The 13,869-nt window shown below is 37.0% G+C and overlaps 1 long non-coding RNA gene across 1 annotated transcript; it reads right to left on the minus strand.

Annotated features, from left to right (window-relative positions):
* Positions 1 to 11,435: 11,435 nt before the first annotated feature.
* On the minus strand, positions 11,436 to 13,071 carry LOC112759004 (uncharacterized). Its single transcript, XR_003179886.3, has 4 exons — positions 12,772 to 13,071; positions 12,569 to 12,670; positions 12,204 to 12,479; positions 11,436 to 12,095 (listed from the first exon to the last, which is right to left on the minus strand). It is a non-coding gene; the product is annotated as an uncharacterized lncRNA (long non-coding RNA).
* Between the last annotated feature and the right edge of the window lie 798 nt (positions 13,072 to 13,869).

The following is a 13,869-nucleotide window of genomic DNA, read 5'->3' on the forward strand; positions in this document are numbered from 1 at the left end:
AGTTAATTTTTCATACGCACATACCATTTTATACTATGATGCATTACCAAAACAAATTTAAATATTTTATTTATTAATAAAATATTTTTATATTAAAAATTTTTAAAACATGTTCTTAGCAAAATCTTTATATTTATCAATTATATCAACAACTATACTAAAAAAGAAATAAATTATTTTTGTTACATAAAAAGTGTTGTATCTAAAAATCTTCTATAAACACATTTAAAATGAGTTAAAAGTAGAAATATTAGCATTCTGTTAAATCTAAATCATATATTTTCTTCTAAAAGATTTAATTATTGATTTTGAGATAATTATTAAATCAATACTCGAAAGATTCATACACAAAAAAAATAGTCTCAAAAAAATGTTATTGACAAAATAATCTTTATAAAAGATTATTAATTTTGACAAAAGTGACCAACTATCAATTGAGTTAAATGACATTAACGTTAAATACTGACCTGACTAACAAAAAAAAAATGACATGACAAACAAAAATGATTATAGTTACAAAAGCTCCAATAATTATTATAAAAAAAAAAGCCCCAACAGTTATTATTATAATTTTAAAAAGTATCTTCTTACTCATGGTGCTTCTATCAATAAACAACATAATAATAATAATAAATTCAAATTCAAATCCAACTCATTCTACTCTTATTTCCATCTTTCTCTTTCTACTTTCAACATTAGAATTAGAGGTATAGCAACGTTTCACTTTTTACTCAAATTTTAGGGTTTTTTCCAAATTGAGGTGATAGTTGGCTAAACTATACCAGCAGGGTCATAATAGCAGCACCATGACTCGACAATGGCTGCCATTACAAGAAAAAGTTAAGTACCATCATATTTATCAAATAAATTTGTCGGTAACAAAAGTTACCGTCAGATTTACTGTTGTCCTGAAGTTGATGGTATAAACGTCACCGAAAATTACTTACTGGCGGATTTTTTTTATCCGATGCTAATTAATTGCGGATTTTTGTCAGTTTTTTTTCCCGAAAACTGCTTATTGGTACCATTTCACGTGTTTAGGCACCAAGTTACTGTCGGATAATATTTTTTAATTTTTTTTGGTAAAGTTAAGTCATAATTAGTAGTCAAATTAAAATTTTTGTTAACAAAATTGTTAGCAGAAATATAAAATTAGCATAAATCAATAAATTATTTTATTAAAAATAAATAGTCTGAATACCATAAAATATCACAAAAGTAGAATACAATGAAGTAGGTAAACAAAAAAATGAAACTCCTACAGATTCTGATAATCGTCGTTGTCGTCATCGTGGTCCCCCTGCTGAGGTAGCGGAGTAGGTACTGATGTCGGTGCCACACCAGTAGTGTTGCTGCTGGAACCAGCAATGCCACTACCTCCAGCACCGTTGGCTCCAGCGCGCATCTGTTGGTTGTACTCCTCCATCTATTTTCCCAACCGATCGAGCTGCTCCAACTTCTCTATCAAGTCTGAGCTGATGGCAACGAATCCTCTCACACGTGCAAAAAGGTCATTGTACCTCTGCTCAAACTGCTCCGCTTGTTGGTGAAGCTCCTATGTCAGCTTCTGCACCTCCTCCCTCAAGTTGACAACTTCTTAGGGATCGGTGGTGCACGAAATTGTGATCTCAACGGCGCCAAAAACTTGGTACGCACGTTCATAATCTCAATTCTTTTTCACAACTCTGCACAACTAACCAGCAAGTGTACTTGGTCGTCCAAGTAATAAACCTTACGTGAGTAAGGGTCGATCCCACGGAGATTGTCGGCTTAAAGCAAGCTATGGTCATCTTGTAAATCTCAGTCAGACAGATTCAAATGGTTATGAGGTTTTGATAATTAAAATATAAATAAAATATAAAACAAGATAGAAATACTTATGTAATTCATTGGTGAGAATTTCAGATAAGCGTATGGAGGTGCTTTGCTCCTTCTGAATCTCTGCTTTTCTACTGTCTTCATTCAATCATTCATACTCCTTTCCATGGCAAGCTGTATGTTGGGGGATCACCGTTGTCAATGGCTACCGTCCGTCCTCTCAGTGAAAATGGTCCAAGTGCGCTGTCACCGCACGGATAATCATCTGTCGGTTCTCACTCATGTTGGAATAGGATCCATTGATCCTTTTGCGTCTGTCACTATGCCCAACACTCGTAAGTTTGAAGCTCGTCACAGTCATCCCATCCCAGATCCTACTCGGAATACCACAGACAAGGTTTAGACTTTTCGGATCTCAAGAATGCTGCCAATTGATTCTAGCTTATACCATGAAGACTCCGATCTTTTGGAATGGAGGCTAAGAGATACACGCTCAAGCTATTGCAGATAGGACGGAAGTGGTTGTCAGGCACGCGTTCATAGGTGAGAATGATGATGAGTGTCACGGATCATCACATTCATCAGGTTGAAGTGTGAGTGAATATCTTGGAATAAGAATAAGCTTGAATTGAATAGAAAAACAAGAGTACTTTGCATTAATTCATGAGGAACAGCAGAGCTCCACACCTTAATCTATGGGGTGTAGAAACTCCACCGTTAAAAATACATAAGTGAAAGGTCTAGGCATGGCCGTGAGGCCAGCCTCCAAACGTGTACAATAGTCAAAATAGGAGCATAAGATGGTCAAAAGACATAAAATAAATCTATAAAAGTAGTTTTTATACTAAACTAGTAGCTAGGGTTAACAGAAATGAGTAAATGATGCAGAAATCCACTTCCGGGCCCACTTGGTGTGTGCTTGGGCTGAGCATTGAAGCTTTCACATGTAGAGACTTTTCTTGGAGTTAAACACCAGCTTTGGTGCCAGTTTGGGCGTTTAACTTCAGCTTGTAACTCAGTTCTGGCGTTTAACGCCAGAATAGGGCAGGAAGTTGGTGTTTAAACGCCAGTTTGCGTCATCAAAACTCCGGCAAAGTATGGACTATTATATATTGCTGGAAATCCCAGGATGTCTACTTTCCAACGCAATTGAGATCACGCCAATTAGGTTTCTGTAGCTCTAGAAAATCCATTTCGAGTGCAGGGAGGTCAGAATCCAACAGCATCTGTAGTCCTTTTTCAGCCTCTGAATAAGATTTTTGCTCAGATCCCTCAATTTCAGCCAGAAAATACCTGAAATCACAGAAAAACACACAAACTCATAGTAAAGTCTAGAAATGTGAATTTTACATAAAAACTAATAAAAACTTAGTATAAACTAACTAAATCATACTAAAAACTACCTAAAAACAATGCCAAAAAGCGTATAAATTATCCGCTCATCACAACACCAAACTTAAATTGTTGCTTGTCCCCAAGCAACTAAAAATCAAATAGGATAAAAAGAAGAGAATATACTATAAATTCAAAAATATCAATGAAACTTAGCTCCAATTAGTTGAGCGGGACTAGTAGCTTTTTGCCTCTGAACATTTTTGGCATTTCACTTTATCCTTTGAAGTTCAGAATGATTGGAATCTATAGGAACTCAGAATTTGGATAGTGTTATTGATTCTCCTAGTTCAGTATGTTGATTCTTGAACACAGCTACTTTATGAGTCTTGGCCGTGGCCCTAAGTACTTTGTTTTCCAGTATTACCACCGGATACATAAATGACACAGATACATAACTGGGTGAACTTTTTCAGATTGTGACTCAGCTTTGCTAGAGTCCCCAGTTAGAGGTGTCCAGAGCTCTTAAGCACACTCTTTTTTGCTTTGGATCACGACTTTAACCGCTCAGTCTCAAGCTTTTCACTTGACATCTTCACGCCACAAGCACATGGTTAGGGACAGCTTGGTTTAGCCGCTTAAACCAGGATTTTATTCCTTTAGGCCCTCCTATCCATTAATGCTCAAAGCCTTGGATCCTTTTTACCCTTGCCTTTTAGTTTAAAGGGTTACTGGCTTTTTGCTCTTGCCTTTTGGTTTAAAGAGCTCTTGGCTTTTTCTGCTTGTTTTTTCTTTTTCTTTCTTTCTTTTTTTTTTTTGCAATTTTTTTTCGCAAGCCTTGTTTTTCACTGCTTTTTCTTGCTTCAAGAATCAATTTTATGATTTTTCAGATTATCAATAACATTTCTCCTTTTTCATCATTCTTTTAAGAGCCAATAATTTTAACATTCATAAACAACAAATTCAAAAGACACATGCACTGTTCAAGCATTCATTCAGAAAATAAAAAGTATTGTCACCACATCAAAATAATTAAACTAATTTCAAGGATGAATTCGAAATCATGTACTTCTTGTTCTTTTGTGGTTAAAACATTTTTCATTTAAGAAAGGTGATGGATTCATAGGACATTCATAGCTTTAAGGCATAGACACTTAAACACTAATGATCATGTAATAAAGACACAAACATGAATAAAACATAAAGCATAGAGAATGAAAACAGAAAAAATAAATAGACAAGGAGATTAAGGAACGGGTCCACCTTAGTGAGGGTGGCGTCTTCCTCCTCTTGAAGAACCAATGGTGCTCTTGAGCTCCTCTATGTCTCTTCCTTGCCTTTGTTGCTCCTCCCTCATAGCTCTTTGATCTTCTCTAATCTCATGGAGAATGATGGAGTGCTCTTGGTGCTCTACCCTTAGTTGTCCCATGTTGGAACTTAATTCTCCTAGGAAGGTGTTAATTTGTTCCCAATAATTTTGTGGAGGAAAATGCATCCCTTAAGGCATCTCAGGAATTTTATAATGAGGAATTTTCTCATGCTCTTGTTGAGGTCCATGAGTGGGCTCTCTTGTTTGCTACATCCTTTTTTTAGTGATGGGCTTGTCCTCTTCAATGAGGATGTCTCCCTCTATGGCAATTCCAGCTGAATTGCAGAGGTGACAAATGAGGTGAGGAAAGGCTAACCTTGCCAAAGTGGAGGACTTGTCAAATACCTTGTAGAGTTCTTGAGGTATAATCTCATGAACTTCTACTTCCTCCCTAATCATGATACTATGGATCATGATGGCCCGATCCACAGTTACTTCGGATCGGTTGCTAGTAGGAATGATAGAGCGTTGGATAAACTCCAACCATCCTCTAGCCACAGGCTTAAGGTCATGCCTTCTCAATTGAACCGGCTTGCCTCTTGAGTCAATTTTCTATTGAGCTCCTTCCACACATATGTCCATGAGGACTTGGTCCAACCTTTGATCAAAGTTGACCCTTCTAGTCTAGGGACGTGCGTTTTCTTGCATCATTGGCAAGTTGAACGCCAACCTTACATTTTTCGAACTGAAATCTAAGTATTTCCCCCGAACCATTGTAAGCCAATTCTTTGGGTTTGGGTTCATACTTTGACCATGGTTCCTAGTGATCCATGTGTTTGCATAGAACTCTTGAACCATTAAGATTATGACTTGTTGAATAGGATTGGAGAGAACTTCCCATCCTCTTCTTCTAATCTCTTGTCGGATCTCTGGATATTCGCCCTTTTTGAGCTTAAAAGGGACCTCAGGGATCACCTTTTTCTTGGCCACAACTTCATAGAAGTGGTCTTAATGGACCTTTGAGATGAATCTTTCCATCTCCCATGACTCAGAGGTGGAAGCAATTGCCTTCCCTTTCCTCTTTCTTGAGGTTTCTCTGGCCTTAGGTGCCGTTAATGGTTATAAAAAAATAAAAAGCAATGCTTTTACCACACCAAACTTAAAAGGTTTGCTCGTCCTCGAGCAAAAGAAGAAAGAAAGTAGTAGAAGAAGAAAAAAATGGAGGAGATAGAGGGAGATATGTGGTTCAGCCAATGGGTAGAAGTAGTGGTTGTAATGTGTGAAAATGAAGGAGTGGTGAGGGGTTTATATATGGGTGGGGGGAGGGTTAGGTTTCGTGTATTAGGGTTGGGTTTGGGAGGGAAAGGATTTTGAATTTGGAGGTAGGTGGGGTTTTTGGGGAAGAGTGGATGTGATTGGTGAAGAGGTGATGGGTAAGGGTGATGGAGGTGATTAGTGAAGGGTATTTGGGAAAGAGTGTTATGAAAAGGTGGGAGAGAGAGAGAGAGAGGTGGGGTATGTGGGAATCCTGTGGGGTCCACAGATCCTAAGGGGTCAAGGACTTATCATCCCTGCTCTATTTAGGCGTGTAAATGCCTTTAGAGTGCAATCTTGGCGTTTAACGCCAGACTGCTGCTTGTTTCTGGCGTTTAACGCCAAGTTGTAGCCTGTTTCTAGCGTTTAACGCCAGACTGTAGCCTGTTTCTAGCGTTTAACGCCAGCTTGATGCTTCTTTCTGGCGTTAAACGCCAGTCTGATGCTTCTTACTGGCGTTTAAACGCCAGTAAGCTTATCCTCCATGGTGTGCTATTTTTAATGTTGTTTCTCATTTTGTTTTTGATTTTTCAGTTGTTTTTGTGACTTCACATGATCATCAACCTACAGAAAACATAAAATAACAATGGAAAATAAATAGATATAATTAAATAACATTGGGTTGCCTCCCAATAAGTGCTTTTTTAATGTCAATAGCTTGATAGTGAGCTCTCATGGAGCCTCACAGATAATCAGAGCAAGGTTGGGGCCTCTCAACACCAAACTTAGAGTTTGGTTGTGGCCTCCCAATACCAAACTTAGAGTTTAAATGTGGGGGTTTTGTTTGACTCTGTATTGAGAGAAGCTTTTCATGCTTCCTCTTCATGGTTACAGAAGGAGAACCTTGAGTCTTGAATACAAGGTAGTCCTCATTCAACTGAAGGACCAACTCTCCTCTGTCAACATCAATCACAGCTTTTGCTGTGGCTAGGAAGGGTCTGCTAAGGATGATGGATTCATCCTCATCCTTCCCAGTGTCTAGGATTATGAAATCAGCAGGGATATAAAGGCCTTCAACCTTCACTAGCATGTCCTCTACTAGTCCATAAGCCTGTTTCATTAATTTGTCTGCCATCTCTAGTGAGATTCTTGCAGCTTGTACCTCAAAGATTTCCAGTTTCTCCATTACAGAGAGTGGCATGAGGTTTATCCCTGACCCCAGGTCACACAGAGCCTTCTCAAAGGTCATGGTGCCTATGGTACAAGGTATGAAGAATTTTCTGGGATCCAGTTTCTTCTGAGGTAATGTCTGCCTCATTAATGCATTCAGTTCATTGGTGAACAAGGGGGGTTCATCCTCCCAAGTCTCAGTACCAAATAACTTGGTATTCAACTTCATGATTGCTCCTAGATATTTAGCAACTTGCTCTTCAGTAATGTCTTCATCCTCTTCAGAGGAGGAATATTCATCAGAGCTCATGAATGGCAGAAGAAAGTTCAATGGAATCTCTATGGTCTCTGTATGAGCCTCAGATTCCTTTGGTTCCTCAAAGGGAAACTCCTTTCTATCCAGAGGACGTCCCATGAGGCTTTTCTCACTGGGACTCACGTCCTCCTCACTCTCTCCAGGTTCGGCCATGTTGGTCATGGTTATGGCTTTGCACTCTCTCTTGGGATTTTCTTCTGTATTGCTTGGGAGAGTACTGGGAGGAGTTTCAGTAATCTTTTTACTCAGCAGACCCATCTGTGCCTCCAAATTTCTAATGGAGGACCTTGTTTCATTCATGAAACTTAGTGTGGTCTTGGATAGATCAGAGACTATGGTTGCCAGGCCAAAATGGCTCTGTTCAGAATTTTCTGTCTGTTGCTGAGAAGATGATGGAAAAGGCTTGCTATTGCTAAACCTATTTCTTCCACCATTATTATTGAAGCCTTGTTGAGGCTTCTGTTGGTCCTTCCATGAGAAATTTGGATGATTTTTCCATGAAGGATTATAGGTGTTTCCATAGAGTTCTCCCATGTAATTTACCTCTGCCATTGCAGGGTTCTCAGGATCATAAGCTTCTTCTTCAGAAGATGCTTCTTTAGTACTGTTGGATGCAGCTTGCAATCCATTCAGACTCTGAGAAATCATATTGACTTGCTGAGTCAATATTTTTTTCTGAGCCAATATGGCATTCAGAGTATCAATTTCAAGAACTCCCTTCTTCTGAGGCGTCCCATTGTTCACAGGATTTCTCTCAGAGGTGTACATGAACTGGTTATTTGCAACCATTTTAATGAGTTCCTGAGCTTCTGCAAGGGTTTTCAGATGAAGAGATCCTCCTGTAGAATGGTCCAATGACATTTTTGACAACTCAGACAGACCATCATAGAATATACATATGATGCTCCATTCTGGAAGCATGTCAGTAGGACACCTTTTGATCAATTGCTTATATCTTTCCCAAACTTCATAGAGGGACTCACCTTCCTTCTGTCTGAAGGTTTGGATTTCCACTATAAGCTTGCTCATCTTTTGAGGTGGAAAGAATTTGGCCAGGAAAGCACTGACCAGCTTTTTTCAAGAGTTCAGGCTTTCCTTAGGTTGTGAATCCAACCATGTTCTAGCTCTGTCTCTTACAGCAAAAGGGAAAAGCATAAGCCTGTAGACCTCGGGATCAACTCCATTGGTCTTGACAGTGTCACAGATTTGAAAGAATTCAGCTAAGAACTGATGAGGATCTTCCAATGGACGTCCATGAAACTTGCAATTCTGTTGCATTAGAGAACCTAATTGAAGCTTAAGCTTAAAGTTGTTTGCTCCAATGGCAGGAATTGAGATTCTTCTTCCATAGAAGTTAGAAGAGGGTACAATAAAACCACCAAGCATCTTCCTTGCATCTCCACCATTGTTGTTGGGTTCGACCATGTCTCCTTCTTTTTCGAAAATTTCTGTCAGGTCCTCTCCAGAGGGTTGTCTTAGTTTCCTCTTAAGAGTCCTTTCAGGTTCAGGATCAGCTTCAATAAGAATGTCTTTATCCCCGTTTCTACTCATATGAAAAAAAAAGAACAAAGAAAATATAGAATCCTCTATGTCACAGTATAAAGATTCCCTTATGTGAGTAGAAGAGAAGAATAGAAGAAGGAGAAGAGAAAAATTCGAAATTTAAATTAAAATAAAAGAAAAATATTTTTGTTTTTATTTTAATTATTGGTTATTATTCAAAAATTAAAAAGAGAAATAAAATTAAATTAAAATTTAAAACAATTAGTTAATTAAAATAAATTTTGAAAAAGTTAGGAGGAGTTTTCGAAAATTAGAGAGAGAAAATTAGTTAGGTGGTTTTGAAAAAGATATGGTTGAAATAGAAAACTTTTAAAAACAAACCAAAAAGTCAAGTAGTTAATTGAAAAAGATTTGAAAATCAAATTTGAAAAGATAGGAAGTTAGAAAAGATAAGAGGTTAGAAAAGATTTTGAAATTAAGTTTTGAAAAAGATATGATTGAAATTCATTTTGAAAAAGATTTGAAAAAGAAATTTAAAAAGATTTAATTTTTAAAATTAAAGTTAATTACTTGAATAACAAGAAACAAAAAGATATGATTCTAAAATTTAAAGATTGAACCTTTCTTACTAGGCAAGTAACAAACTTAAAAATTTTTTGAATCAATCACATTAATTGTTAGCAGTAATTTCGAAAATATGAAATAAAAATAAGAAAAATATTTTGAAAATCAATTTTTAAAAGTTTTCGAAAATATCTATAGAAAATGAAAAAGATTTGATTTTTGAAAAAGTTTTGAAAAGATAGGATTTTTAAATTGAAAATTTGACTTGACTCATAAGAAACAACTAGATTTTTAAAACTTTTGACTAAATCAAACCAAATTTTCGAAAATTATGAGCAGAATAAGGAAATTTTTTTTTTATTTTTTATTTTTAATGAGGAGAGAGAAAAATATAAAAATGACTCAAAACATGAGAATTCAAGATCAAAACACATGATGCATGTAAGAACACTTTGAATATCAAGATGAACACCAAGAACACTTTGAATGTCAAGATGAACACCAAGAACTTATTTTTGAAAATTTTTAAGAAAAGAAAAACATGCAAAATACCAAACTTAGAAATTTTCAATGTTTAGACACTAACAAATTGAAAATGCATATGAAAAACAAGAAAAGACACAAAACAAGAAAATGCAAAGATCAAATAAGGAAAATCATCAAGAACAACTTGAAGATTATGAAGAAAAATTCCATGAGTTTTCGAAAATTTTAATGAAAATTAAAAATATGCAATTGATACCAAATTTAAAATTTGACACCCTACTCAAAGATGAAACACAAATTTTTTGGTTTTTATGATTTTATAAAATTTTTTTATTTTTTCGAAAATTAATTGGAAAAGGAAAAAAAATAAGGAATTCAAAAGTCTTAATGAGAATTCCAGGAATCATGCAATGTTAATTTAAAGCTCCAGTCCAGGAATTAGACATGGCTTACTAGTCAGCCAAGCTTTCAGTGAAAGCTTCGGTCCAAAACACTAGACATGGCCAATGGCCAACCAAGCTTCAGCAGAACATTACATACAACAGCAAGATTGATAGAAATCAACAAGCTCTTGTGATGATAAGTTGAAACCTCAGTCCAAAAGATTAGACATGGCTTCACAGCCAGCCAGACTTCAACAGATCATCATGAAACTCTAGAATTCATTCTTAAAAATTCTGAAGTCATAGAATACTTTATTTTTTTTTTTGAAACTTTTTTGAAAATAAAAATAATAAAAACAAAAAACTTAAAATTAAAATAAAATTACCTAATCTGAGCAACAAGATGAACCGTCAGTTGTCCAAACTCGAACAATCCCCAGCAACGGCGCCAAAAACTTGGTGCACGAAATTGTGATCTCAACGGCGCCAAAAACTTGGTATGCACATTCATAATCTCAATTCTTTTTCACAACTCTGCAAAACTAACCAGCAAGTGCACCGGGTCGTCCAAGTAATAAACCTTACGTGAGTAAGGGTCGATCCCACAGAGATTGTCGGCTTAAAGCAAGCTATGGTCATCTTGTAAATCTCAGTCAGGCAGATTCAAATGGTTATGAGGTTTTGATAATTAAAATATAAATAAAATATAAAACAAGATAGAAATACTTATGTAATTCATTGGTGAGAATTTCAGATAAGCGTATGGAGGTGCTTTGCTCCTTCTGAATCTCTACTTTCTTACTGTCTTCATTCAATCATTCATACTCCTTTCCATGGCAACCTGTATGTTGGGGAATCACCGTTGTCAATGGCTACCGTCCGTCCTCTCAATGAAAATGGTCCAAGTGCGTTGTCATCGCACGACTAATCATCTGTCGGTTCTCACTCATGTTGGAATAGGATCCATTGATCCTTTTGCGTCTGTCACTACGCCCAACACTCGTAAGTTTGAAGCTCGTCACAGTCATCCCATCCCAGATCCTACTCGGAATACCACAGACAAGGTTTAGACTTTTCGGATCTCAAGAATGCTGCCAATTGATTCTAGCTTATACCACGAAGACTCCGATCTTTCGGAATGGAGGCTAAGAGATACACGCTCAAGCTATTGTAGATAGAATGGAAGTGGTTGTCAGGCACGCGTTCATAGGTGAGAATGATGATGAGTGTCACGGATCATCACATTCATCAGGTTGAATTGCGAGTGAATATCTTGGAATAAGAATAAGCTTGAATTGAATAGAAAAATAATAGTACTTCGCATTAATTCATGATGAACAGTAGAGCTCCACACTTTAATCTATGGGGCGTAGAAACTCCACCGTTGAAAATACATAAGTGAAAGGTCTAGGCATGGCCGTGAGGCCAGCCTCCAAACGTGTACAATAGTCAAAATAGGAACATTAGATGGTCAAAAGACATAAAATAAATCTATAAAAGTAGTTTTTATACTAAACTAGTATCTAGGATTAACATAAATGAGTAAATGATGCAGAAATTCACTTTCAGGCCCACTTGGTGTGTGCTTGGGCTGAGCATTGAAGCTTTCACATGTAGAGACTTTTCTTGGAGTTAAACGCCAGCTTTGGTGCCGGTTTGGGCGTTTAACTTTAGCTTGTAACTCAGTTCTGGCGTTTAACGCCAGAATAGGGCAGGAAGTTGGTGTTTAAACGCCAGTTTGCATCATCAAAACTCGGGAAAAGTATGGACTATTATATATTGCTGGAAATCCCAGGATTTCTAGTTTCCAACGCAATTAAAAGCGCACCAATTGGGTTTCTGTAACTCCAGAAAATCCATTTCGAGTGCAGGGAGGTCAGAATCCAACAGCATCTGCAGTCCTTTTTCAGCCTCTGAATTAGATTTTTGCTCAGGTCCCTCAATTTCAGCCAGAAAATATCTGAAATCACAGAAAAACACACACTCATAGTAAAGTCAAGAAATGTGAATTTTGCATAAAAACTAATAAAAACTTAGTAAAAACTAACTAAATCATACTAAAAACTACCTAAAAACAGTGCCAAAAAGCGTATAAATTATCCGCTCATCAATCGGCAGGGCTGGTGGCAGAGGTAGAGGCAGAGGAAACCGCTAATGCGGAGGAGAGAAGACCACTGGCGATGTACGATGCCAACCTGAAGCAGCGATTCTTGTGGGGTTCAGAGGCAATCTCGTGCCAAATCCTATCAGGATCTACCACTGAGGTCTCGGAGTTGGTTTCATCGTTCCCACTAGGTGGTTGAGATTGCTAGGTGACAGCCTCCAACCTCTGCGTATAATCCTCCTGTGTCACACACATCATGATTAGGATAACAGTTGAATAATTGACTTTAAACCAAATAAATTTGAAACTTAGGATTAATTTAAACTCACATAATGGGCTACTGACTGCTCGTCTGCAAATCTCTCCTTGTTGGTCTTCAAAGTATGGGTATACTTAACGGTCTTCACCAGTGTTGCCTCACGGTCCAACAACTTAGATTACAAAGTAATATATCAACTAATAAAATAAATGAACAAATTAAATAACTAATTCAAGTAACTACTAAAATATTAAAGAATGACAAAATTCTTACCACTCTGCTCTTCATCTTCATGAAGGTCGCTGACCCACATGTATACTTCGACAACCCTGAGCGAAGCCCTGTTAGCGACGTTCGTTAGACAGCGATGCTTGAACCCCTCATTATGAGTAAAATAGGCCTCCAGTTCCTTCTTGATGGCTGGACAGATCCAGGACGTTAGGTGGTCGCACTCCTTACGAACATTGCTCAACATATGCTGAAAATGTTTAGCTGTCTGGTGGTCTTAGATCTTCCTGATCATGAGATTATGCTCCGCATCCCATATGAGTTTCAACCGCACAAAGTGATTCACTAACATTAGTTAGTCGGAATAAAATACAGTTCAAATACAGTTAATTAATTCAACATTATTGGGTTCTTACTGTCCACTTCTAAAATCATTGATCTCTGGTCTAAGTTGGGATCTGTGTGTAAGTTGGCCACGGGTGGTCATACATCGACTTAATGACGTCGGAGATCTTCTGTGTGCAAGCATTGGGGTTTGGTGCAAACCTAGCAGAGAAAAAACCTAATATTAACAAACACATAAAAATGCATAAACTTAATATTAACAAACGTAAAATTAAAAAATTGTATGTACTTACGCCTGCATGCCATCGAACCAAACACACTAAATGTGAGTTATGGTGGCTGAATGGCTTTAAGTTAAGGCTTATATATGCTAGGTCTGGGTCCACTTGGGCCCAAATTACTTGGTTTAGTCCGTTGGCCCAACTTTGGGCCAAAACCTTTAAGATTAGAGTTTTAAATCGCATTTTAAATATTTCTACCTGTCCTAATAATAAATCATAATTTCTTAGCCTTATTTACTTATAATCAAATTTTCTATCAGACAAATCTCAGCCGGTACTGCTGGTCAAAACTCCAATGCGCGTTTTTACGCAGAAAACTATGTTTTCCGACTCAGAAAAAATTACTAAATCCAAATATCATATTTAAATTATATGATTCCGATTGTTAGATTTTCTAATCATATTTGCTCCTATTTAATTTATTATTTAATTAATTATAATTGACTGGATTTTACAGGTTCCTATTACTCACCAGCTTCTTCAGATACTCATAGCATCGTTTATTGCGATGCCCTGT

The sequence above is a fragment of the Arachis hypogaea genome, chromosome 16 (genome assembly GCF_003086295.3).
Source record: "Arachis hypogaea cultivar Tifrunner chromosome 16, arahy.Tifrunner.gnm2.J5K5, whole genome shotgun sequence".
NCBI classification, from domain to species: domain Eukaryota; kingdom Viridiplantae; phylum Streptophyta; class Magnoliopsida; order Fabales; family Fabaceae; genus Arachis; species Arachis hypogaea.